This window comes from Nycticebus coucang, chromosome 17, assembly GCF_027406575.1.
Source record: "Nycticebus coucang isolate mNycCou1 chromosome 17, mNycCou1.pri, whole genome shotgun sequence".
In the NCBI taxonomy this organism is placed as follows: Eukaryota; Metazoa; Chordata; class Mammalia; order Primates; family Lorisidae; genus Nycticebus; species Nycticebus coucang.
In genome coordinates this window covers 86,639,536-86,665,615 of record NC_069796.1, presented here as the reverse complement: position 1 = coordinate 86,665,615, position 26,080 = coordinate 86,639,536, and the positions used below count along the sequence as shown (strand labels likewise).

At 50.1% G+C, this 26,080-nt stretch overlaps 1 protein-coding gene across 6 annotated transcripts in view; it reads left to right on the top strand.

Moving 5' to 3' along the window:
• The window catches only part of SORCS2 (sortilin related VPS10 domain containing receptor 2), a 528,424-nt gene that overhangs the window by 156,455 nt on the left and 345,889 nt on the right, over nt 1–26,080 (top strand). Inside the window, exon 1 of one of the 6 annotated variants that reach the window (XM_053566738.1) lies at nt 10,139–10,240. The exons of the other annotated variants lie outside the window; for them this stretch is intronic. The gene's annotated coding sequence lies outside the window, so the exon portion shown is untranslated. Of the gene's footprint in view, nt 1–10,138; nt 10,241–26,080 lie in introns of those variants that run through there. 6 annotated transcript variants of the gene reach the window in all.

Below are 26,080 nucleotides of genomic sequence, written 5' to 3'. Positions count from 1 at the left end.
GCTTAAACCCTCTGTGCCCCTCTGGGTTTATCTGGAGCTCTCTCCAGGCTCCAGATATATCCCTTTGGCTTAAGGCAATCTTAGAATCTCTTGGGACAAGTCCCCCCCATGCACAATCTTTATTGGTCACAGGAGGCTAACTGATCTAACAAACGATCTCCCCAAAGGAAACAGCTTAACACTATCAATGTTTATATTTTTGTTCATTCAGTCAACGAGAATGGAGGAGCTTGATGGGGTAGGACTCCTGCAGGCAGTGTGGTGACCCTGGTGACTTCACTTCATGGTTCTGCCATCCCCTGGGGCCTCAGAATCCTTCGTTTCATCTGTATGGGCTGGGAAAAAAGTGGAGGGCTTTAGAGCCTTGTAACAGGGAGTGAAAGATTGATAGATGTCCGCTGTAATACCCAGGATCTGGCCCTCAGAGAACTTGGAACCTCAGGGCTAAATGTTGAAAATGTGAACTTGATTTTGGGCAAGACATGATTGCAAGAGGGACTTTACCTAACAAATGCAATCAGTGTAACCTGGCTTATTGTACCCTCAATGAATCCCCAACAATAATAAAAAAAAAAGGTTAAAAAAAAAAAAAAAAGAAAATGTGAACTTGACTTCAAGGGCAGCTGGGAAATGTAGTCTTGCTTTGAGCCCAAGAAGAAAAGGAACTGGCCTTTGAATGTACAGCATTTCTTTGCTTCTACGCTGTTCTTCCTACCCAAGTGAGCTCAAGTGAGATTGAGAAATCCAGGGGCTACTGGGCTGTAGGTCAGCTGGTCAGAAGGAGATCTCTTCCTGCCTCTCCCTCCCCTCTGACCTGTCTTCCACCTTTCCCCTGGTTTCTGGGGTCCAGCCACTCTGGCCTTCTTTGTGTCCTCCGAGCCATCCAAGCTTGGTGCTGCCTCTGGGCCTTTGCACTTGCCGTTCTGCCTGCCTGGAATACTGTTTTCCAGGCTTCCAGGGCTGGGTCCTTCCTACAGGTCTAGATTATCACCCCTTTAAAGAGGCAGCCCATGCAGACCCCAGGGCCACTCGTCCACAAAGGTTTCCCACTTCTCGGCTATATTTTTTCCCCATAATTTATCACCATCTGACACTATATCATAAAAACATTTTGCTTATGTATTTGGCTTGTTTTCTGTCTTAGCCCCTATCTGAGTCAGTTCAGGCTCTATGAGAAAATGCAGACTGAGGTAGCCTAAACGCCACCTGTTAAGCTATACCTGTTAAACAACGGACTATTTCTCACAGTTCTGGAGGCTGGAAGTCCAGGTGACGTCTGGTTTCTGGTAAGGGCTCTCTTTCTGGCCTGTCTTATCTTCGTAAACTCATATGGCTTTTGCTCAGTGCCTATGTGTGCAGAGAGAGCTCTCTCTCTCTTCCGGTAACAGCATCAGTCCCACCATGAGGATCTCCATGCCCTCACCTCCAAATCCCATCACAATGGGGTACAGGCTTTACCACAAGGATAGGGTTGAGGTACAAAGACAATCAGTCTGTAGCGTAAGTCCCCTGAGGGCTGGGAGGCTATCTGTCCTGCTCAGAGCTGTGTCTTGAGGGCTTAACAGGCACCTGGCAGGTAGTGAGTTTTTGTGGTTGAGGAAGGGGTGACCCCAGGGTCTCTGAAGAGCCCCTGTCCTGCTGATGGGGCCCAGCTCATAAGGTAACCAGCAGACAGTTTAAACCTGTCCTGTGGTCATCTGGTCTCATCTCCCCAGTGAACTGAGAAGAAGGTGCTCTGAACCCCATTTTTGAAATGAGGAAAGTATGGTACAGAGGGGCTAGAGCTGGCCTTGAATCCAGACCTCATCCCCAGGGTTTGGATGGAGAATCACAGCGCCCAGAGATTGACTTAGACATCTCCAGTGGTGTGTCTCTGACACCTGCCCCTATGACCGGGGAAGGGCCAGCTTAGCCCTACCATCAAGGCTCAGCCTTTGGCCTTATGTTTGAAAAACCCAATTAAAAAATAATAGAACATGACCAGACTGACATGACTACCAGTTCCTAATCCAAGTTGTGAAAAGGTGGATTTGTATGATTAAGGAAGAGAGCAGATGACGGATTCTTAGGTGCTGACAATTGGTCTCAAACTGTAGCTGAAAGGGAAATTGGCAGAATGGCCCCCACAGTTGGTTAACAGAGCAGTCTGGCGAATGTTAAACTCTGGGGAGTGGGAACTTCTGCTAATGTACAGAAGTTAAGGAGGTGCTGATTGCGCACTTCAAGTGTTAATTAATAACTGCTAATCTTCAATAGTGCTAACTGAGTGATAATTTTGTCCTTTCAAGGTGATTTAACCTTTCCTAAGCCCAGGGTTTTAGGAGGATTATTTGAAATAATACAAGTTCTTTGAGGGGAAGAGAGAGAAGTCATATTCCTCTCTTGCTATGGAAAGAGAGTTTCATTTTGGTGTGACTCCTGCAACACACTTGCTCAGGGTTGTGGCCTGGCCGAGGAGAGGGGTAGAGATATCTTTTTTTTTTTTGAGACAGAGTCTTACTATGTTGCTGTGGGTAGAGCGCCGTGGTGTCACAGCTCACAGCAACCTTAAACTCTTGGGCTTAAGCAATTCTCTTGCCTCAGCGGCTATTTTTTATTGTATTTGTCATTGTTGTTTAGCTGGCCTGGGCTGGGTTTGAACCCGCCAGCCTTGGTGTATATGGCCAGTGCCGTAACCACTGTGCACACTCCCCGCCCTTCTGCCTGTCCAGACAAGTGCAGGTTAAAAGCCAAAGAGGAATGCTGTTCCCCTGCTGAGAAGCATTTAAAAGTGGGCCACCGGGATTCCGCTCCCTCCACACAAGCTTTTTGCTGAAAATATTTGTGCACTCTGCTCTTAAGGTGGGGAGGGCTCAGGTTTCTAAGGGCAGGCAGAGGGAGGAAGAGTCACAGGGAGAACAATTTGGGATCTGCCCAGAGCAAGTGTGTGGCCGTAGTGTGGCTAAGCCAGCTGCTTTGGCCTGGTTCAGAAGAGGGGCCACTGATGGATATTTACCAGGTACCCCCTGCCCCCTACCTGGCACTTGTCAGGCACTTTGCTTACGGCATCTCTGATCCTCACCGTCGCCTCTTGGGTTGCTAGTGTAGCAAGCTTACCTCCATTTTACTGATGAGGAAATGAGGGCTCAGAGAGGTTAACCTGAGTACCCAAAGTCACAATTCTGAGAAGCTTCTTGTTGTGATGATTATAATTATGCCATTTTACAAAAGAGAAAAATGAGATGCAGGGGGCCCAGCCCGGTGAGCCCCTGCGGCTGGTCATTCTTTGCAACGTTGACTCTTGATTTAATTCTCAGCTTCTTTTTAAGTATTGAAGCTCTCTCGGTTGACTCATGGCCTCTGAGTAGCTCTTCCATTTGTTAAGTTATGGAAGTGGATCTCAGCTGGACCATTGCTGAGTGTAGGGATAAGGTTGAGAACGGTGAAATTAATTTTTCTGAAAGCAGTTTTTGGAATGTATTGAGGTTTTTGTCATGGGCAATTTGGGGGGAATATCCCATGGACAATATAAATTTTTCATAATATTGTTTAAGTCTTTCTGGTCCTTATCTATTTTTCCTTCATCTGTCCAGACCCGCAGAGCAGGAACTTAAAGGGCTCCACTACTAACGCCCTCTGTTTCTTACTGGCATCCCTCCCAGTTTCTGCTTAATGAGTGTTGATGCCCTGTTGACGTGGTAACAAAATATTCTTTTTTTTTTTGGAGACAGAGTCTCACTTTGTCACCCTGGGTAGAGTACTGTGGCATCAGAGCTCACAGCAACCTCAAACTCTTGGGCTCAAGTGATTCTCTTGCCTCAGGCTCCAGATAGCTAGGACTATAGGCACCCACCACAACGCCTGGCTATTTTTAGAGATGGGGTCTTGCTCTGGTGCAGGCTGGTCTCAAACCCATGAGCTCAGGCAATCCACCCACCTTAGCCTCCCAGACTGCTAGGATTACAGGCATGAGCCACCGTGCCCGGCCCTGTGACAAAATATTCTTAACTGTTGCATTTTCCTTGTAAGTTCCACCCTTAGCATATGATCCTTGAGTGTGGCCTTTTGACTGAATCCAAATACATGTCTATGAAATACATTTATGCAGTAGCTACTAGCTGCCAGACCTTGGGCCATACAGAATGATTATTTTTCTGTATATTATAACCATAGGTGCTCACTAAAGATTATTTTTAACATACACAAAAGTATGCAAAATATTGTTAGATGCCTCTTATGTCCTGGTACCTTGTCACAATGCTACAAGATAGATGTTGTCAACTCTGGGGGTTGGTCCGAGACTCAGAGAAGTCAAGTGGCTTTTTCAGTCTCAGTATCCAGGACCTGGCAGGGTTGATGTGGCCCAGGGATGCAGGAAGGCCTTTTGAGGCAGGACTGGGCTAGTTTGAGCATCACAGCCCTGGGGCTGCTCTTCTGCACACTTGTCCTTGCTCTCTGCAAGTTTGTTTGTCATCCCTGTGGAGCAGGACGGTCCTCATGGTGCCAGCATTTCTCGTGGGAGGTCAGTGCAGGACAGAAGTGCAAACTCGAGGCCTGTAGCCCACCTGGGGATCACATGCTGCGTGTTAGTTACATGGGGCGCTTCAAGCCTTTTAAAATGAGTTCCTATTTTAGTCTGCTGGGACTGCCATGAGAAAGTCCCACAGCCTGGGTGGTAGAGGCTATAGAAATGAATCTTCTCAGTTCTGGAGGCTGGAAGTCCTGGATCGAGGTGTCGGCAGGACTGGGTTTCCCGAGGCCTCTGTCCTTGGCTTGTAGTGTCATCTTCTCCCTGTGTCCCCACATGCTTGTCCCCCTGTGTGTGTCTGTGTCCCCATCTCCTCTTCTTATAAGGAAACTGGCCAGGTACGATCAGGGCCACACCCCTATGACATCGTGTTACCTGGAAAGACGCTCTCTCCAAATACAGTCACATTCTGAGGTGGGGGGTTTAGAACTTCAACATATAAAGTTTGCAGGGACACGACACAATTCAACCCTGAATAGTTACCAACTTTTAAAAATTAGTAGTTTTGCTCATGAACTTGGACTTTAGGATTCTAAAACTGGGAGGTCCAGCTATGTTGTGCATCACCTTCCGTGGCAACAGTCAGATGGCCCGTGTCCCAGACCCAGATGCATTTCTGCTGATGGCCTTTGGAGCAGTGATTGAGGATGCAGGCTCTGGGGTCTGGTAGATCTGGACTCGAATCCTGGCTGTCCCATGACCCAGGGGGTGATCTGCAGCAAGTTACAGAACCCTGGGAGGCTCCAGAGTTGTATCCATCAAGTCCCATAATCTCCACCCACAGGGTTGTGGTGGGGACCACATCCACTGAGGCTTGGTGAGCAGAGAATTGTGCCTGGCACACAGTAAGCACTTGGTGGGCTGTTGTTATTACTGACAATAACACCATCTCTAGTCCCCAGGCAGGAGCCAAAGCTCAGAGGTGAGAGTTCCCTACTGCAGGCGCACTCGTCAGAATGCCATTTTTATCCCATGGTGGCTGGCACGCACAAATGCCAGCTTCTGCAAAGCTGGGTAATTTATTTCTAGGAAAAGCCACACAGTAAGTGTGCCCAGGGAAGCTGCTGTTTGTTTAATTGGCTTTGTGTAAGCAGGGGCCATGGCAGGATCTAAAAATACTCCGGCCCACTTCCTTGTCGGCACTCTTGCATCCAAAGAGCCCTCAAGCTTCTAAAGACCCGCTGGAGGTCCCGACAGCTGGCAGCAACTGCATTTTGTCTTTGACCTTTGCCAGCCACAGTTTGAGCATCCTTCTGCGAGGATGAATTTATTTTTCTACTGAATGTGTTCCATTTGGTGGCTGTAGGCATTGATGTAACTGGGATTAAAATCAGGTCAACAGGATTGGAAATAAATAGCACTTTAACCTGAAGAATACAAATGGGTTCCCAAAGGGCAGCCTCTGCCAAGAAGCGGCTCTTCTGATGTAAGGATGGTATCCCCAAGTGACTGGCACTGCAGAGGTGGCCAAGAGACGGGAGAGGAGGGCCTGGGATAAGGGACGGTCCTGCTGTCACCTATCACTGGGAAAGGGGCCAAACAGTAACATTAAGAGAGCAGTGGCAGTGGAGATCTTGTGCGAGCTCATGTGGCAACAGGCATTGTTTCAGTTAATCCTTATAGTATTTTATGGTTTTAACTGATGCCCCACAAGGTGGATAATTATCTTTTTAACATGCTGCCATTGATCGAATATTAAATACCACGGAGCTGTCTCCCCTGTGCCTGACAGAATACTAGGCAATTCTTCTCTGCATGAACTTTCTACAGCCTTCATAATATTACTGTAGTATTGTTGAGGTCACAGAAATAAAATATTCATTTTACAGATAAGTAAACTGAGACTCAGAGAGGGGAGGTGACGTGTCCCAGATTTCACAGCGGGACAGGAGCAAGGAATGCCTGCCACAAAGCCACTCTCCCTCTTGCTGGCTGAGCACAGCACCCTGGCATGTGCAGCCGTTAGTGACAAGAGCTTGGCCCAGCAAGGTTGTCCCGTGCAGGGACAGCCCCCCTTTGAGTTCTAGCCCAGGCTCCTGGGAGTTCTGTGCTATGCTGGGTCCCTGAATGGCCTCCTGGCCCCTTCATCCTGCATCTTTCTACTCTAACTTGGAGATGAGGCCAGGTCTAGGCCCACGCTGGTTCCTGCCCTGTCCCCTCTCCCATCGTCCTTGAGTCTGGGCTGCTTTTGGATCAGTTTGCAATTCCCAGCTCCCTGGAGCTTCTGTGACAGACACGTGGCTTTGAGGAGCTGCTTCCGTTTCTTTCTGCCTTGCGTTTTTATGAAGCTCTTGGCAGTGGCCTCCTTCCCCCACACCACCTATACACCATCAGTAGCTTCATTATTTAGTGAATAAAATACATAATTTGGAAGTAACTTCATTATGCTTAATTGTACCGCATAGACGCCAAGTGGATTTTAAAAATGATGATTGCTTATGAGTTTCCCCGTGGAAGTATTGTCAACACTGTCAATACAGTGAGTTTGGAAATGAGCCTGTGCGCCCCCCCCATGACTGTTCCCCATTGATGTTGCCCCTCGCCAAGAAGGAGCGAGGCAGGGCGGTGGGAGCCGAGTTGGTGTTAGCCCATTCCTCAGAAAGTGAATGACTAGCACTGTTGCCCAATTAGCAGCCCTTCCTCGAGGGACGCACGACTCGGTAGCCAGCCCGGGGCAGAGACAGAGCATCTGTGCACCTGACACAGGCTGGACGATGCAATAGCCGCAGCAGGCCCTGCCTCTGTTATCATCATCCCGGAGTCAGTGGTTATGAATAACATTATTTCATAAAGGGAGAAGCAGAACCTGACTCCAACACAGTCGGAGGCATGGCCAGGTGGAGAAAGGGCTGCTGAGGAGCTGAGGGGGCTAGAGCCCCTGCTGCAGGCAGCTGGAAGGCTTTTATTAAACTGAACTTCACACAGCAGCTGAGGAGGGAAAGGGAACAGAAGAGCTAATGTCAGAACCAGATGCCAGGTCCTCCAGGTGCTCGGAGATGCTTCTGAGGGTAGCCCCAGGTGGACACAGAGCAGAGCTGGAAGCTGGGCCCTGGGCCTTATCTTAGGAGGGGGCCTGCTCCCATCTCTCCCTGGGCCTTATCCTGGGAGGGGGCCTGCTCCCATCTCTCCCTGGGCCTTATCCTAGGAGGGGGCCTGCTCCCATCTCTCCCTGGGCCTTATCCTAGGAGGGGGCCTGCTCCCATCTCTCCCTGGGCCTTATCCTAGGAGGGGGCCTGCTCCCATCTCTTCCTGGGCCTTATCCTAGGAGGGGGCCTGCTCACATCTCTCTGCTAAGCAGCGCTCTCTCACCTGTCTGAGAGGTGAGGGGCAGTCAGAAGGATAGCAAAGTTGGAGCCAGGAAGCCTGGATTTTTCCACTAGGACCAGCTCTGCCATCTTGGGCTAGGGAGACTGCACATGGAAGGACGGAGGGAACAGCCTCTGCCAAGCCAGGAAGCTGTGAGAGCACAAGATGGCAAGATGAGATTTGAGGTGAAGCAAGCTCATACCTCAGATCTTTATAATTGTTGGTCACCTTCCAAATGCCCACCTGAGTCACGGGAAGTCTGGAGTCCTGGCTATTCATAGATGAGTGGTAAGGCTTGCAAAGCCTTGTATGCTGGAGCCCTACACACCATATCCCACCTCACCCTTGTACTCTGCCAGGTAAATAATTTTACCTACCTAGTGCAGGATCTCAGACCCTGACCCCAGGCCCTGGAAAAGCCACTGCTAGCATTTTCTGCTTTATTTGGCTTTTCAAGAGGAATCCATTGATAGATGCTCACTGAACTGGTTTTATGTGCCCCAGGCCATGTCCTAGGCTTTGGGGATAAGTGTGTCTGTGCTAGGGACCCAAAGCCACAGGAGGAGGTCCCTGTCCCTGAGGAGCTGTAGTTCCAGGTGGAAGGTGACCAAGGAGGCTAACCTCACCCGTGGCCACCACCACCACCACTTCCATCACCACCATCATCGCTACCACCACCAAGGCCACCATCACTGCCACCATCCCCATCAACATAATCTGTGAAGCCTTATGCACAGGCTCGGGATTAGAAGTGAGGTCCATCCCAGGTCTTGCTGGCAGAGGTGCCCAGCAGCCCTGGGAGGTCTGAGGTAAACTGAATTTGTTCTCGTTTAGATTTCTTTCCACTTGGGATGTTCTGGGTTGTTTTTGGACAGGGAAAAACACTTGTCTTTGGAGTAACATTCTGTTCTTGTTTCCCTCGATGTGATAAAAGCAGTGTGACTGACACTTTCTCTCTGGTCTGGATACAGAGTTCTTGGAAATCACAACTTGTCAACAAGTGTGCTGTCAGGTGGTGGCAGGCTGCTGCCAGGCCACAGGGGGCTCCTGGTGGTGCGGGCTGCCTCTTTCTCCTTGTTGGGACAACGCATAGAGCTTTAGGATTTAGCCAAGGGTCAGGAGCACAGAAGGCTGCCTAGCAATGACATTCCTCTCTCGTTGAGAATGGTGTTTGTTTAATCCCTTCTACAAAACAGAGTGAACAGCAGGGGTAGAGAGCTGACATTGGCTTGGTACGAGCGGTTGGTCGTGGGGCCTTCCTGTCAGCCTAGCTCTCTGGGGCTCTATTTCACGCAGATGAAACTTCAGTCCCCAGCACTAGGGGCCTTACCTGAGTCTCATGGTGCACAATGACAGGCCTGGTTCACAGAGCTTTCATGACCACTGTAGTTTTCAAGCTTCTGCTGCACGCAAGGCCCTGTGCAGGAATGTGTCAAGTCAGCCTTCCTAGTTTAGATTCCAGCTCCACCATGTCCCTGCAGGGACTGGATCTTGTCAGCAGGGTGGGAATGAGGTCAGCCTGTCTCGTAGAATGGCTGTCAGGTTCAGGTGGGTGAATTCACGCCTGTGCTGAGCACAGTGGCCAAAACACTGCACATGCCTGTTACCTTTGGCTATGGTTTGTGTGGTTGTGGTGGAAGTTAGAGACTAGGTGGGGGCTGGGCGGTTGGGGCTTTGCCAGCTGTGATAGCAGCAGTGAGGGGCTGTGCAGGGGCTGCAGGGGTTGCAGCAGTGAGAAAAGAGGAAGGAGGGACCCAGGTGTCCCTGGGAGGACCAGGGAGAGGTGGCTGCAGTGGTCTAGGTGAGAGGGGCCCAGGGGTGAAGGCTCTGCTAGGTGATGTCTGCATAGCTGGAGGGAAGTGACGGGTGGTGGTGGAGGTGGTTTGGGGAATTGGGGAGGGTCCAGAATTCAGGGGTAACTTGGGTGGGAGAGAGTGTGGGACAAGGGACTCCATCCATTCCCTGGGGCATCTGGATGGATGGGTGCAGGCTGAGAAGAGGCTCAGGACAAGGGCCAGGTTTGAGGTGTCTGGTGCCCTCAGGAGTACAATTTCCGATGCGGTGGTTCGTGGTGCTGCCTGTCTGGCATGGGGCATGGGTGCAGAGTCCTGGGCAGTGTGGGAACCCTATGTGCAGGCTTCACGCCCGCTGGAGCCTGCCATGCCTGTAGTCTAAGATCCCGATTCCTGCCAGGGCCACACTAATGATAATAAATGACATGCGTGTCATTTTGCTAAGACTTCCCAGGAGAGAAAACTAATCACCTTCTTTGCAGAGCATCAAATACACTCACAGGCAACCCTGTCTGCCCCACTTGACAGGGACCAAAGAAGCCACGGCCATGCCAGGGCTGTTCCCACCTACGTAGAGACAGAACACCCAACAGAACAAGTGCGGGAGACCGTCACTGTGGTTTGGCATTTCCAGGTACAGGAAGTGGGCTCCCTGTCCTTGTTTTTGTCACAGTGACATGCATCAGCACAGGCACCTCCACTCTGTGCCAAGGAGAAACGCAGCAGGGGCCGGGTGACAGCAGAGTGGGTGGCACAGACTCCCCGAGCATCCCTGCCACCCTCCTCCCCAGCGTCTCTGTCACCTCGCAGAGGAGGAAAGAAAGGCTGCCATCCCTCCTTTCTTTCTCTCCTTCTTGACTTCCTTCCTCCCTCTCTCCCCAGTTCCTTTCCCCTCTCTCCCCCCATCCCTTTATCCTACCCGGCTCCCTTTTCAGACCTATGAGCACGGTTGAGAGCCACCTGGGCTTACAGTGCTGCTGGGCAGGTGTCTCCCCTCAGCCTGGCTCAGCGTGGTGTGGGGTGGCCAGCCACCTCCCTGCAACCTTATCCTCTCCTGTTCTCGCCTCCTCCTCCATCCTCTGTCTCTTCCTTCTTCCCTCCTCCCTCTCCCTCTCCTCCAGGTTCACCCCCCCCACTCTCTCCTTCTCCTCCAGCCTCTCCCCTCCCCTCCCCCTCCTCTAGATTCATCCCTCCTCTTCCCCTCCCCTCCCCAGGCCTCCCCTTCCCCGTCCAGTCTTGCTGGCTCCTTCTCTCTTCTTGCTGACTGTTTCCTCTGCCTGGAATGCGCTTCCTCCAGAGAGCCTTGTGACAGCTCCCAGTCTTCCTTCAGGTCTAGCTCCTTGACCGTGGGATGGACTGTGTGCTCACCAAGGGTATGTTGTCGGCTTCACCTGAGGACACAGTTCCAGGGTCTGTGTGCTTTGTCCTGTGTCCCCAACACAAGCTGGAGACAGAGTGGGTTCTCAGGAAATAGCTGTTGAATGAAGGCATCTCTTCACTGGCTTGTTCATTCGTTTATTCTCTCCGGTGTACTGAGCACCTTCCCCGAGAGGCCAGGCTGGAAGCAATCTTACAAGGATGGATGCCGTTTAGTGCAGCCAGGTTTCTAAACCAGCTGCCACAGCAGGTGCTAAGCCCTTTTCTGGCAGCAGCAGATGTTAGAATAGCCCCCAGGTCTGCACTTTGAGGAGCAGCAACAATCTTGAACGTGTGCGGAGAACAATGAACTATTAAACGCACAGGCAAACACAGTGGGGAAATGCAGTGTGTTGGACCCTGACAGCCTGGGCTTGAGTTTCAGCTCTGCCAGTTGCTGTGTGACTGTGGGCAAGTTACTTAACCTCTCTGAGTGTCCAGTTCCTATGTATAAAGTAGGAAAGATCCTGTCTATGCTACAGCGTTGCTGGGAATACTAAGTTGATGACTTCTTTCGAGGTGGCTCACACACGACAGTGGACAGCGCTCAACAGAGAATGCTGGTCACTGGTGTGCCCACAGCACACACCCCGATAGCTCCTCCTGCTTTGGTGACTGGTTTTCAGACCGAGCATCTGCAGTGGTGGGGTTTGCTCCCATGGAGAGCTGCTGCCAGGCCCTGGCATTCTGTGCACACAGGAGCTGGTGTTGGCTCTGACTCTGCGAGGAAATTGCTTATTATGGGGCTGTGAAAACGTGCATTGAATTCACGCAGTTTATTTTTAAATAAATTTGGGGAAATGAGGAAACAAAAAGAGGTAATTTAAAAAGAGCGTTCTGATGGATGTGTTACTTAGTTCAGTGTAAGCATTTCACATTTTGTATTGAAGCAGTCCCTGAACCCCATAAATGCATCAATGTACAAAGTAATGATTTAATAAAAAATAAACAAAAAGGAAAAAAAAAATAAAAAGAGCGTTCTCCAAGCATAATGAAGATTTTGGCAGGGGCCCCAAACCTGACCCCAAATCCCAGCTCAGGGGCACAAGATAGTCACAGACGCCCCACCCTCCACTGCCCCTGGTCTGGGACTGTGCGTCAGCTGGATTTTCACCTTTGCCTCTGAATGCTTGAGCTGCCCGTGCTCCTAGGTCCTCATTGCTGGGCTTCACGAAGACTTAGGGGATTGGAGAACTGCTTAAATACCATAGAATCCTGCTTTCTACGGAGGGCTCGTGACCATCATCATGCATGGGGTAGGGTATAGGGAGGGGCGTGAACATGCGGGGGGCTCCTTTCCAAGTCAGGGCAGAGTTCAGGTGCACCTTCCGGGCTTGGTCCTGGTCATGCCCCCAGGAGCAGCCCTTAGAAAGGCCTATCCTATTGCAAGCCACCACCTGGTCTCTGCATGGGCTGAGGCATGTCCCCAGGTGTTTGGTCCCTGGAAGCAGCTTTTGAATGTAACATTGGCCAAGAGTCTCATGAAAACAGTTTGTAAGTGGGTGCCCATTGTGAGCTGCCTCTGTCTGCTGCATGGATGAGGAAACTGAGGCACAGAGAGCAGCCTTGGTCGCTAAACTGCACTCCACCTGCTCTAGAGTCTTGCTTTGTGTGTAAGTGGGGATGTCTGCTTATGAGATCGTACTTAAAATTTCTCCAAGATGGAGAATTTGGATTGGAGTGATTGGACTCTGAAACTCTGCCGCAGCAGGTTTTGGGGCCCCCAGCATTACTGAGTGAATCCACATCAGCTTACTGGTCTGGGGGGTTCCTGGCCACCCCTATGCCTCTGTGCCTCCTTCTCCATTCCCACTTTATAGATAGGAACTGGACACTCAGAGAGGTTAAGTAACTTGCCCACAGCTACACAGCAAGGAAACAGATTGCTGTGTGGATGGCACCAGCCTGTCCATCTTCAGCCTCCTACCCTGTCCACTCTGCAGAGCAGCCCCCCTGCCCTGGCACAGGTCCTCCACCCGCTCAGTCTGTGGGCTCTTCCTGGGGAGGTGGGAGGTTTTCCCTAAGAGGTAACCCTTGGACGAGGTCACTAGGCTGGGTGGGGCACTCAGGCTCCCTGACCTGCAGCCCTAGCTCTGTGCACAGCACCTGCAGGGCCGCCAGACAGGCAGGATTTCTGCAGTTTTCCTTCTGTTTGGATGTCTGAGCCTGGGCAGAGGGAGAGGAGTGCTGGGCCCCAGTCCCCTACTCTGAGTGTCTGGCTCGGCTCTGTCAGAATGAGCAGAAGCAGACGTTTGTATTCAGACGACAGCCCCATCCCTCTGGGATTATCATCTTTATAGTTCTTGATAATTAGTTGTAGCAAAGCTGAGAATAGAATTAACAACTCCAGCAAGACTTTATTTAAAATTAGGGCCCTTGACAGCTTGGATGACTAATTTTTTATTGAAAAGTTATACATCAACACTATCAATGCTTTTCCAAAGAGAAATAAGGCCACCACCCCCATTACAGGGCTCCTTCCCTCCTGGGCTGTCCGGCTGTGAGCAGGTGCTGTTGCCTTTGGCCAGGTATGGACTGAAGTCTGGCACCATCTCCTGCCATCCATTCACCACGCTGCCTGCTGCAGCTTCTCCCCACACTGCCACCCAGTCCCCACTGCCATCCTCTGTGCCTTGGTCCTGTGTGATGTTTCCCATGGAGGGGCTGGGGTCCCCTCTGGCTGAGCTCTGTTGCCACCTGGTCCCTGCCTCTACATGCTGGCCTGTGGCTTCCTCTCCTTGTTGTCTTTCTCCACCTGCCCCACAGGTGCCCCCTTTGCCCCCAGGTAATAGCTCCCACTGACTCTATGATACTTGCTCAAGGGGGCCCTTCCTCTAGGAACTTGCCCTGGACCTCAGTCTAACATGGGGCCCTCTGCTGGGCCTCAAAGCTCAGTCTTGTATCTTTCTCCCTGCTCTGACAGCTCCTGGAGGGCAAGGCCTGGGTCTTGAGTGCCAGGGAGGAGCCAGGTATTTGTTGAGTGGGTGAAGAGTGCTTCCTGGGAGAACCAGAGCCCAGGACATATGTCCAGAGGTGGGAGAGTGGGTCCACAGTGTCCCCTGTGACCCTTCAGCGGGATTCCTGTGGAGGGCCAGGTAGATTATTCCTGCAGACATACAGCTGCAGATTGAAGAGCATTGAGGTCCCCATTCTAGTGGGATGCCCTATGCCCAGGACAGGGGCACATCAGCCACTATTTCCAATCAAGAGCACGTCTAATGTGGCTCCACTGGGCCCTCCTTGAGAACCGCACCACACTTCCCTGGTTTCCATGGCGATGTCAGTTTCCCATTCGACTGCTCCTCAGAGGGATTATAAATTCATTATTTCATACTTAGGGCTTGCGCTCCTCCTTGTTCTGTTTCCAGATTTCCTTGTCTTGGTAGGACTCTATTCATTTATTATCTGACAAAGAAAGAAATGAATTGAGTCAGAACCTAGGTTCTTTCTTTCTCCCTGGGGCCCAAGGATTGCTGTGTCCACAGAAGAGCCAGTGCACCATGAGACACTGGCAGCTTGGATTTCCCTGAGGTGCGGCCTGAGCTCTGGAGCTGTAGCTTTTAATTACTTGTAGATGAGCTGAGCTGTCACGTAGCCACCTACACACAGACCACAGGAGCCATGTGGAGGAGGGGCGGGTGCCGACAGCTGAGCTTTGGTGACAGCTCCCCGTAGGTCCCTTACGTAGCCGCACGCCTAGGCTCACAGCAGAGAATGCTGTGAACTTCACCTCTTTGAGCCTCAGTTTCCATATCTGTGAACTGGCGGTGACAACAGCTCCCAGCTTAACTGTTGTGATGGTTACACAAGATGACAGAAACAGGGCACCCACCCCCTGGTGGCTTCTAGAAGGACCACCTGCCATTTCCTGGCAGGGATTTTGGCAGGGGAGTGAGGAGAGGTACCCAGTCCTGGCAAGTGGCCAAAGTGGATAGGACAGAATTAGGGCAGTGCTGATGGCCTGGGTTGAGAGGGTGAACCAGGCAGGAATTTGGGATATTCAGTGTAGAAATAGTGAAAGGATTCCTTTCACTGTGGACCTTGGTGTGAATCAGTTTGCTTTTGATTTGGACACCCCAGAAACAAAAAGATGAGCAGAGGTCTGTGAATCTGGTGTTTGTCAGTTGGGTGTTTGTAAGTTTGTGGTTGATTGCAATAATGTTAGTTTTTTTTTTTTTGTGGCTTATTATTTTTTTTTTTATTGTTGGGGAGTCATTGAAGGCACAATAAGCCAGGTTACACTGATTACATTTGTTAGGTAAAGTCCCTCTTGCAATCATGTCTTGCCCCCAGAAGGTGTGGCAAAATTCAGGTTTATAGAGGTATAAATGACATGCAGTCAAATTCCCTTTTAAGTATATTGTTCAATAAGCTTTGATAAATGGAACCAAGAACCCCAATGGAGATGATGCACATTTAGGTTACCCACTCAAGTTCCTTCGTGGGCATCTCTGCCCTCACCCATAGACCCTGGAAAGCCCTGGATCTGTTTTCCATGTGACACTGTTACCTTTTCCAGGATGTCATCTAAACGGAATCATACAGTGTAGGTGACCGTTTGAATCCGGCTTCTCTCACTGGACATAATTTTGTGGAGGCCCATTTGTGCTCCTGTGTGTATCAGGACTAGGTTCCTCTTTAGGGCCCAATCATCTTCCATTGTGTGGTTGAGGCAGATGTTGCTTATCTGTTCACCAGTCGAAGGCCTCTTGGTTGTTTCCATTTTGGTCCTATCACAGAAAAGGTGCTGTGACGTTTGCGTCCAGGTCTCTGCACGATGCGTACTTCCATTTTCCTTAGATGGATACCTAGCAGTGAGATGGCTGGACCATCCAAGTGCATATTTAACTTAATTAAATTTAATTAAATTAAATTTAACTTAATTTAACTTCCAAGTTGTTTCCAAAGTGACCATTCCATTTTACGTTCCTATCCCTAATTTATGAGAGTTCCTTGCTGACATGGCATTATAAACTTTAACATTTTAGCCATTCTAGTAAGTGTGTAGTGAATCGTGCTGTGACTTAATTTGCTTTTTCCTAATAACTAATGACATGGAGCATCTTCAGGTGTATTTATTTGCCATCTGTTTTCTTTGGTAAAGTGAATATTCAAATTTGGGGGCCTGTTTTTGCATAAAATGCAATTGTTTTATTGAATTGTGACAGCTTTTTATATATTCTGGATACACACCCTTTACAGCAGTGGTCTCAACTTTCCAAAGGCCATGCTCTTTACTACAGTTCCTGTGGGTCGTGACCCACAGTTGAGAACCTCTGCTTTACTAGATGTGCACTCTGCAAAGATTTTCTCCAAGTCTATGGCTTGTATTTTCCATTTTTTAACAGGGTCATTAGAGTGTAAGTTTTTAATACTGATGAATCTAATTTATCTATGTATTTTTATAGTGATATGCCTTTATGTCTTATCTAAAAACCTCTGACTAACCCAAAGTCACCAAGCTTTTCTTTCTTGTTTTCTGCAAGTTTTATTGCCAGCTACACGTTTATGTCTAGAAGTTGCAAAGTACACATTTATGTCTAAATTCATTTCAGGTTGACTTTTGTCTATGTAGCAAGGCCAAAATTGAGATTCTTTTTTGCCAAGAGATGTGCCCTTGATCAATACCACCGGTGAACAACTCTATAATGACTGACTTTAAAGGAACAGAAAGAGAGATGGGAGGATTTATTAGAGGAGGGATTGAGTTGGCCCAGCAAGGCATGTGGTATGGAAATGTTCTTCTTTCAAGTAAGAGAAGAGTAAAGGCATGCAAAACTGACCTGGGATGGCCTCTAGCTCTGAACACGGCAAGCGCAATTTAGGCAGATTTTTCCCATGATGGTGGAAATCAGTTGCCCCTGGAGCCCTGGGCCTCGGCTTCTCACTTGCCCACTTTCTACCTATCCGTACACACAATCCACCATGACTCACCTTTGTCCATACCATGGCCAGACCCTGTGCCTTCCCTTCCTAAAGCCAGGGCTGATTTCTTGGGGACTGCCAAGGGCTGGGCACCAATCACTGAGCAGCCCACACGTTTGCAGGTGGCCCTGGCAGTGTCTGTGACACTTCACTGACAGGGACACTGGCTCAGCTTCCCATGTGTCACTTGGCTCTGCAGCTGCCTGGCTCGTTCCTGCATCTCCACCTGGGTAGACAGTGGGTGAGAGAGACCTTTCTGCTGCAGGTGGCTGAGCTGGGCACACAGTCAAGAACAGGATCTTGTGGGCAGGGCTTGGAGCTGGAGTCAGAGCTCACTTCTACAATGGGGATTTGCCCCTTGGGGTGGGATCTTGTTCCAGACAACTCAACATCTGGATCCTCAATGGGAGATATTTGAGCAAATCCCTTGCGTGCTGCGGCTCCTGGTGCAGAGATGAGGGACGGGGATGTGGGATAAGCTGCGGTGCCCTAGGGGAGGAAGGGGCTTGTCTGAGTCCCTGGTAGCACTATGTCCAGGTTGTCCCCAGTTCTGCTTTCCCCCCTAACCCCCTACTCTGAGAAGGGGCAGTCAGCCTCAGATGGGACTCCTACCTCCTTGAGTCAAGAGTGGGAATGAAGAATTATTCTATCATTCAGTGCCTCATTCAAATGCTAAGTGGGAAATTCTAGAATCATTAAGAACAGCTCCATGGGCCAGTCTCTGGGCATGAAAATGCTCATGTTGTCATCTCCGGTGTCGGCTGAGAGATCTCAGTTCTTTGGGCCTTGCAGCATCTCAGGGCCATTGGCAGGTGGCCACTTCCACTTCCAAGACGTAGGAAGCCAGGTCTGGTGCGGCTGGGGAGCCAGTGAAAAGCCTTTTCTCAGATGTGCCCAGTCACGTGAGCGACCCGCTGGACCCCACTATCTGGCCTTGCAGGAGGGTCCTCTGAGGTCAGGCCGAGCTACACAGGACCAGCCAGGGCTGGCGTCACAGAGGTGGTCATAGCAGCTGCAAACAAACCACAAAGCTCCCCAGAGTGTGCGTGTGTTGCTGCAGCAGACAGCCGCCTGACTGACACCTGTGAGAAGTGACTCTGAGGATCACAGGCTGCTGGAACTGGTGTGTCTGCAGGTACGAACAGGGACAAGGGTCTCAAGTAGGTGCCGAGTGGATGTAGCTCCTCCGTCTTCATCGTTCAATCCCCTTTCCCTGTCACAGAGACACGTGTCCTTCTGGCCTGTGTTCTGTATGTCGGCTCGCATGTCCGTGTGGGTTTAAGTGCAGGTGTGCACATGTGCATTTTTTAGGAGTTACAATGACGTGATCATGACCAACATTCCAATTTAATTTAATGGGTATTTAACAGGTATTTGTCACTGAGTACCAGCTCTGCGTGAGAGCTGGGGATAGGATGATGGTTTGTGCCCATGAAACTTACAGTCTCATGTAGGAAATAGACATATAAACGTGCATTTTGGTATGATGTGGGACTACAGTGAAGACTTACTGAGTATGTACCGCCAAGTATTTTTCCATGCCGTACTGTGCCGTGAATTTTTTCTCAGGTCATTGTTTGTCTTTTTCCCCCATGATTTGTTTGATGATTGAATTAAATGACCAGGCTGTAGTTTATGCAGCCATTCTGCAAGAGGGGTTGTTTCTGGCTTGTTATAAATAAATAGTGCAGATGAGCACATAGAGACAGCTTTGTATGTTGACAGGCGGATGTGTTAACAGAACTGGGATGTGACGGTGATGACAGGATCAGACCTTCTGCCAGAAGGGTCTGATTCTGGTGGAAAGGATCTCGTGATGCCACAGAGCTGCACTCTCAGCTGGGTCTCAGTAGACATTTATCACTTCAGCTTCCCATCTGAAGGCCAGGACCACGTCGTGATGCATGTTCAAATAGTTCTGCCAAATTTGCTCCATCATTAACTTTCAATCACTGTTAATTTTAGACAGGGCTCTTAATTCAAGTTTTTTTGTCTTTGTCAAGTTGATGGAAATGGCTCTGCTTTTAGCCCTGATGTGATGGCGGTGGGGCACTCCTTCACCCAGCATGGCAGAATGCCCTCTACCGCAGCTGGTAATGAAATGCCAAGCTTGTGATTTAGCAAAATCAGCCTGGGAAGTTTACAGGGGGAGCCTGACTTGACAGGTCTGTTTTATAACAAGTTGCACTCATGAAGGGAGGCTTCCATTTAATATACTTAAGGTACCATTCAGCCATATGTTTAGGTCCCAGTGGAATCATTTTTCCATCTTCACCCTTCAAAGGAAGATACATTGAATTCACACGAGGGAGATCTTTTAAGTTAGATTTCAGAAACAAAGATCTTGTTTTGCGTGTCCAGACACTTAACCCTTCCACCATTTTCTTGCCAAATGAGTTGCAATAGACTCCACTTTTCATGAAGAAGGTTCTTTTCCCTCAGCCTTTAGTTATAATTATACTAACTTGAACTAGTTAGGAGACACGAGGTCCATGTTTATTTGTTGCAGGTATATTTATATCAACTATAAATGGGAGGGATGGTGACTCTTTATGACCATGAAAATGATCATAAAGCAACCTTGAGTGAAACTGATGCCTGTTGAAATTTGTTCTGTTGCTGTTTTTCTAATATGTTTTATTGAGGGGGGGGTCCATTCGGATAGTTTAATGCACCTTATGGGATGCCTTCCCTTCCCATTGTGAAGAGCTTTGTATACAGCCTTCCCAATCACCATGACCCATGGTCTACCCTACCCACCTCACTCAGACAGCCACGGGTAGCTGAGAGTTAACCCAGGTCTGTCCCATTCTGGACTCTCAGGTCAGAAAGAATGACCACCTTTCCTCTTCTTGCCCTATTGTCTGACAAAGGCACATGCCATTCTTGACATTTTTAATTGACCTTGCCTGACAGGCAGCATAAGAGAGCCTCTGAAGGCTCCAATATCATATGCACCTCGGCCTTTGTTTTATCTGTGGAATTTTGCATGCTGATCACCTGCACATAGACAGACGTGTACGGTGATTGTGAAGTTCTATCTCCTCCTAGATCCTGTGCTTGGGAGGAGCATGAGGAGGCCAGGCAGGAGGGAGGCACATTCGAGCAGGGGTTAGTTTTCCATGCGGACTTTCTTTACTAAGGAGGATTCTTTCGGAAATTGCTTATGTGCTGTGGTTCACTCCTTAATCTATTGGTTTGCAGCGAGACCTGGGGCATCCTGAGCCTTGGGTGGGCAGGAAAGAGGGAAGATTGCTGTTGGGTTAGAGGCCACAGGAGCAGTTGCAGCCTGTGTGGTCCCCCCTGGCGGAGGTGGGATGGATGGGTAGGAGCCAGGGAGACATGTCTGGCTAAATACAGGAAGGGACTTCAGGAGGTGGGGAGCGCCCCATCCTATGAGGTGAACAAATCCAAAGGGCACTTAGCTGCGGTTATGGCAATGCATGGCTGAAGCTTCCTGGGTTTTAGCCAGGGTTAATGTGATACTCCTTTGCCCGCTGAACATTCTTCACAATGGGCATGCAGCTATGGTGATGTCTGGTTTGCAGATAGAATGCCCACGGAGCAGAGAGATGGCAACTTGCCCATAGCTGGAATGAGGCAGAAACTTGTAGACCCTGAGAGTGCTTCTTCGAAGCGGAGTCGAGGGACTCACCAGAAATGTGTTGCTTTGTTTGTAGGATTTGTGCTGAGAGCTCTACGACAGAGCTTTCAGACTGCTGTATGCTTGCAGAATGTGCAGAAGACAGCTGTAGAAACTTGCTTCTTAGAAATCGCCAAATGTTATTTTTAAAATGCTTTTCTTAAAATACTTAGTCTCAGACATTAAGAGAGTGAATGTGATGATTTTTTGCCTCCTGGTCCAAGGCTGCCCCCTCCTCATTCTGCTTGCCCAGCTGGGGAGGGGATTGAGGGAGTCACAGCCCTCGCAGATTCCTGAGCAATGACCATCTCCAGAGACAGAGTGAGCACTCAGTAGTGTCCAGGGAAGCAGCCACTTGGAGACTGTCCTCTAGGGGAGCAGGCAGACATTTGGAGACAGTCTTGGTCATGGCTGCTCGTCACAGGGCACCGTTGTCAGAGAAGCATCTAGCACCAGCCCTGGGTCTGGGACTTGGCTTGAGCCTCCATACAAGCCTGGCTCTGTCTGAGTGGATCTTGCCTGGAACCTGTGAGTTCTTTGAACAAGTAGCATTCACAGAGGACACGCTTTTGTTGTTCACCCTGGTGTTGTACAGAAGTTGAAGGTGCTGTGTCTTGTGAACAATCTCACTGATGTTTCCTGCCACATTGGAGTTGGGTTTGGCAGGTAGTGAGCTCCATGTCCCTAGACTTACTGAGGAGGTGGGGAGGCTAGAGAGGAAGCTGATACAGGGATTCTGAATTCAGAGAAGCAGGTTGTTTTCCATAGTGAGGAACTTCTGCTGTTGGGGAGGGGACAGGATGGAAGGATCACCCTTGAAACCCAGGGACAGGATATCAGTCTTGGTTCCATTGTCCCTTGCTGACAGTAAGGAGAGCAGCTAGACCTGTGGCTGGCACGCCTTTGACACCTCTCTGATTCCTTCTTTTTTTTTGTAGAGACAGAGTCTCACTGTACCGCCCTCGGGTAGAGTGCCGTGGCGTCACATGGCTCACAGCAACCTCTAACTCTTGGGCTTACCTGATTCTCTTGCCTCAGCCTCCCGAGCAGCTGGGACTACAGGCACCCGCGACAACGCCCGGCTATTTTTTTGTTGCAGTGTGGCCGGGGCCGGGTTTGAACCCGCCACCCTCGGCATATGGGGCCGGCGCCCTACTCACTGAGCCACAGGCGCTGCCCCCTTCTTTTTTTTTTGAGACAGAGCCTCAAGCTGTTGCCCTGGTTAGAGTGCTATGGCATTACAGCTCGCAGCAACCTCAAACTCCTGGGCTCAAGCGAGTCTCCTGTCGCTGCCTCCCAAGTAGCTGGGACTACAGGCGCCTGCCACAATGCCCGGCTATTTTTTGGTTGCAGCCATCATTGCTGTTTGGCGGGCTGGGCTGGATTTGAACCCGCCAGCTCAGGTGTATGTGGTTGGCACCTTAGCCGCTTGAGCCACAGGCGCTGAGCCTCTGATTCCTTCTTAATAAAGTCAGGATAGACCTTCGACTCTGAGTTTGTCTTAGGCAAACTCTGCTGTTTATTTATGTACTTGTCACCTATGTATGACTGGTAATGCTTGTTTTTCCATCTAATGATGTGAAGTTTCCTACTTAGGTAAAAGAAATGGGTGACTTAGTAATGAAAGCTACATAAGGGCTCCTCCCTATGGGTGATTCTGGTGCAGGTGTCTTAAGATGGTCCCTGAAGGATCAGATACTGGGTTCCTTGAGCTGTTTGGTCACCTGACATGACAGTGATTCCTGGCTGTGTTTGGAGGGGCTGGCCTCTTTGACAAGCATGCCCAGCTTGGAGAGCGTTAGTGGGACACCGGGAGCACAGAGCTGGAGGCCATGGTCCCAGGAGTGGAGCACATGCGCCCTGCGGCTGTATAGCATCAGAGGCCCCCCCCAGGTAGCTGCACCTGAAAGTCCTCTCTCCTTAGGAAGCCACTTTCCCAAAGCCCTCTTCTTCCTTCTCTCTGGTGAAGGCTGCAGGCCTCGAGGGTGGTGTCCCTGTGGAAGATAGGCGGGTATGAGGAAGAGAAGGCACTAGTCACCGGCTCTCTCAGAGTATGATTTACCCCCTCTTTGAAAGAACATCCCAGAACATTGGGCACTTCTCATCTTAAGCCTCCCAGATGTCCTCTGGGAGGGGCAGGGTCATTCTGGAGACCCATCCCCACCACTGACATCCCAGTGCACAAACCCTGGCCTACAGCCACATGAAGCCTGTAGGCCCACTGGGTGCAGGACAAACCCTGGCCTGCAGCCACGTGAAGTCTATAGGCCCACTGTGTGTGGGACCAGCAAGCCCAATCCCGAGGCCCTGGGAGGGTGCATTGAAGGGGGAGATGGGCTGCAGTTGTAAACCATCAAGGGAGGCATACTGAGCCGGGGTGATGGGAGCAAAGCCTGTCCTTCCCTGTGCCAGGACTGTGCCAGGGACCTAGGCTCTACAAGCCAGCAGATAAGCCCAACCTCAAGAGTAAACAGGTGGGGGACAGGAGCTTGGATGCAAGGAAGGATGTGGGCCAGGTCCAAAGACAGGGCTCCTAGGGAAAGTTCAGGTCCCAGGGCTCCATGGCCTCCCAAAGGACTTAAAGGGCAGGTGACATCACTTGTGGGTTGGGCAGGCATTTTGGATTGGGACTTGGGGGGACAGCCCCTCAGGAGGGTAAACCTGATGGTGCAGGAGCTGAGCAGGATACCCTGGGGATCTTGGCCCTGTAGGTCTTGATGTGGGGACAAGGTTTGGACTTCAGCCTCTGGACATCTGGGGATGCTGATCATATTTGAGTCTAGGGATGATGTCTTCACATTCCTTACAGGAATCTGTATGGCATTACTGGTTGTAAAGTGAGTTCCAAAGTGATACCTCCAGGCTGGCCCTCAGATTTAATGGCTTTGTGAAGTACAGTGACCAGGCCCTTCCAGAGAGATCCCCAAGACTAGGCAAGATCCCCAAGTTGAAGTGGAAACCAGTTGCCCTCTCTGTGCCAAGAAACTGGATCAGGCTTATCTGCCCGTGAGACCGGTTGGATCTCAGACTGGCCTGTAAACTCTGAAATGGGGGACAGGGGAGGTTTACACCGGTGTTGTTCTTAACAGGGTCTGTGCAGTAAGAAAATGTAAAAGGCCCTGTCTTGGGTAAGGGATGGTGGCCGGATTGTGGGGAGATTGCAGGTCTGGGTGAGGGAGGTGCTATCCATGGTGGAGGAGAGAAGAGGGACCCAGAGCTGGGTGTAGGCCCTGGGGTGCTCGGGCCTACATCTCCTGCAGGCACAGTCTCTGTGCCAGGGTCTGTGAGACATTGACAGACACTCAAAACTAATTTTGTTTACAATCAGAAGAAAAAAAGGAACGTTAAGGTCAAGAAAATATTTTTTATATATAGTGTGTGAAGATAATCTTTTTTTCCCACAAATGCAACCATAAAATATAATTTTTAATTTTCTTTAATTGAGGAAGGGATACCTAGAGCCCTCATGCACCCCAGGTGGCTAAGGGGCTGACTCCCACATAGGGCTGATGTGGCTTTGTGGATGGCCTCTTCTACAGAGGGGCTCCTAGTCCCCCTGCCTTCCTGCTAGTCCCGAGACAGATTTTTGGGGTCGACACCCTGCCTGGGATCCCTGGAACCAAGGGACATTGTTCAGGGGCGGCCATGGCCCACATCTGGGCTTTCCCAGTAGAAGGCAGCCAACAACTCCCTCCACTGCCTTCCCCTCCCCCTGCAAACAGCAGCCTCACCTCCTTTGCGCCCGCACCTCTGTCTGACGCACGGCGCTGTTTCCAAAGGGAAATTCTTAGACATAATGAACATATGGTTGTCTGGCTGGGTCTGAGTAAGGATGGAGAGACATGGGAGCCAAGGGAGGGATTTCTGTCTTAAAAACAGGATCAGCAGTTCCCACCTACCTCCAGGAGATGTCCCGGGCACCTTCATGTTGAAAACAGCTCAGCACTAACAACATCAAGGCTTAGCCAATTACCTTTTATTGCCATAAATAGATCTGAAAACTGCCAGCCCTTCCAGGTAGAAGCACAGGAGCATCCATTTGAATAGCATTGTCAAAAAAAAAAAAAAAAGCCCCCAAAGTATCTTGTAATTTCATTAATAATTTTACTTACAGTAACTATTAAAAAGGAGTGATGGATGAAATTAAAATTGAATCAAGACATGAGAAATGGAGAGTAAATATTAATAATATTTTCAAAGGATAGCTGGGCTGGAAAAGTCTACCAAGACCCACCTATTAAAATACACATTATTATCCCTTAAACACATTTGATGTAAAAATGCAATTTTCCACAGATCAGTAACGTTCGTACATTTATTTTCTGCTGACTGATTTTGATTTATAGGGTCCTTTCCAAGCTTAGTTCTCAGCTCTCTTTTTTAAAACCTCGAGTTTCATGCCTGGGAAAAGGGTGTGATTGATGGAGGGCTGGGCTCTGCCTGTTCTCTGGATAGCATGGCCTGAAGGGGGGCCCAACATCTTCCTGAGGCAGAAAGCTACAGTGGGGATGGAGGGACTCTGGGGAGCTGGGCTGCTGGCAGTGGAAGGGGCAGCTCCTCCTCCTCTCTGAGGCCAGCTTTCTAGGTGAATGGGTCAAGAAAAGGACACCTTACTTTGGAGGCAGCAGAGCCTGGTGGAGACTCAAGCCCTTCTAGTTCCTAGCTGTGTCCCTTTTGACAAGCTGAGCCTCAGTGAGCCCATCTGTAACATGGGCCAATGCCTGCATCAGTTTGCTCAGACTGCTGTAACAAAGCACCACAAAGTGGTCAACTTCACAGGAATTTATTGTCTCCCCATTCTGAAGGCAGCAGGCAGGGCTGGTTCCTTCTGAGGCTCTGAGGGAGTGTCTGCTCCAGGCCCCCTCCTGGCTTTCGTGGCTTCCAGAAATCCTGGTGTCCGCGGTTTGTGGCTGCATCACTCCACTCTCCACCTCTGTCTGCATGTGGCCATCCCCTCTGTGTGTCTTTTATAAGAACATCTGTCATTGGATTTAGGACCTAACCAGGAAGAGCCCATCTCAAGACCCTAAACTTAATTATATTTGAAAAGACTCATTCAAATGAGGTCACATTCATAGGTTCTGGTTGGATATGTCTTTTCTGGGAGGGGGTACCATTCAACCCATGTTACCTGGGGTCTGTGGGACCCCAGGGAAAGTACCAACCTTGGCTGGAGGTGTGGAGTGGGCCTCAGAAGTCTCCCAGACAGAGGGTGCCTGTGGTGAGTCCCTGGGCGAGGTGGGCTTCGGCGGTGAGGGGAGGGCAGAGGGAGGAGCCTGACTGCCCGGTAGAAAGAAGGCAGGCGAGTGGCACAGCCCTGTGGGCACAGAGCTGCCAGGGCATGTTCCAAAGCGACAGCCGTCCCCACACCTGGCTGGATTATCATGGTCATGTCTGCACGGTGACTTTGCTGACTACCTGCTGCAGGGGTGAGGGCAGGAGACTCCACGGGGAAGGGGGACCAGGAAAGGGTCCCTGTGTGCTCCCGAG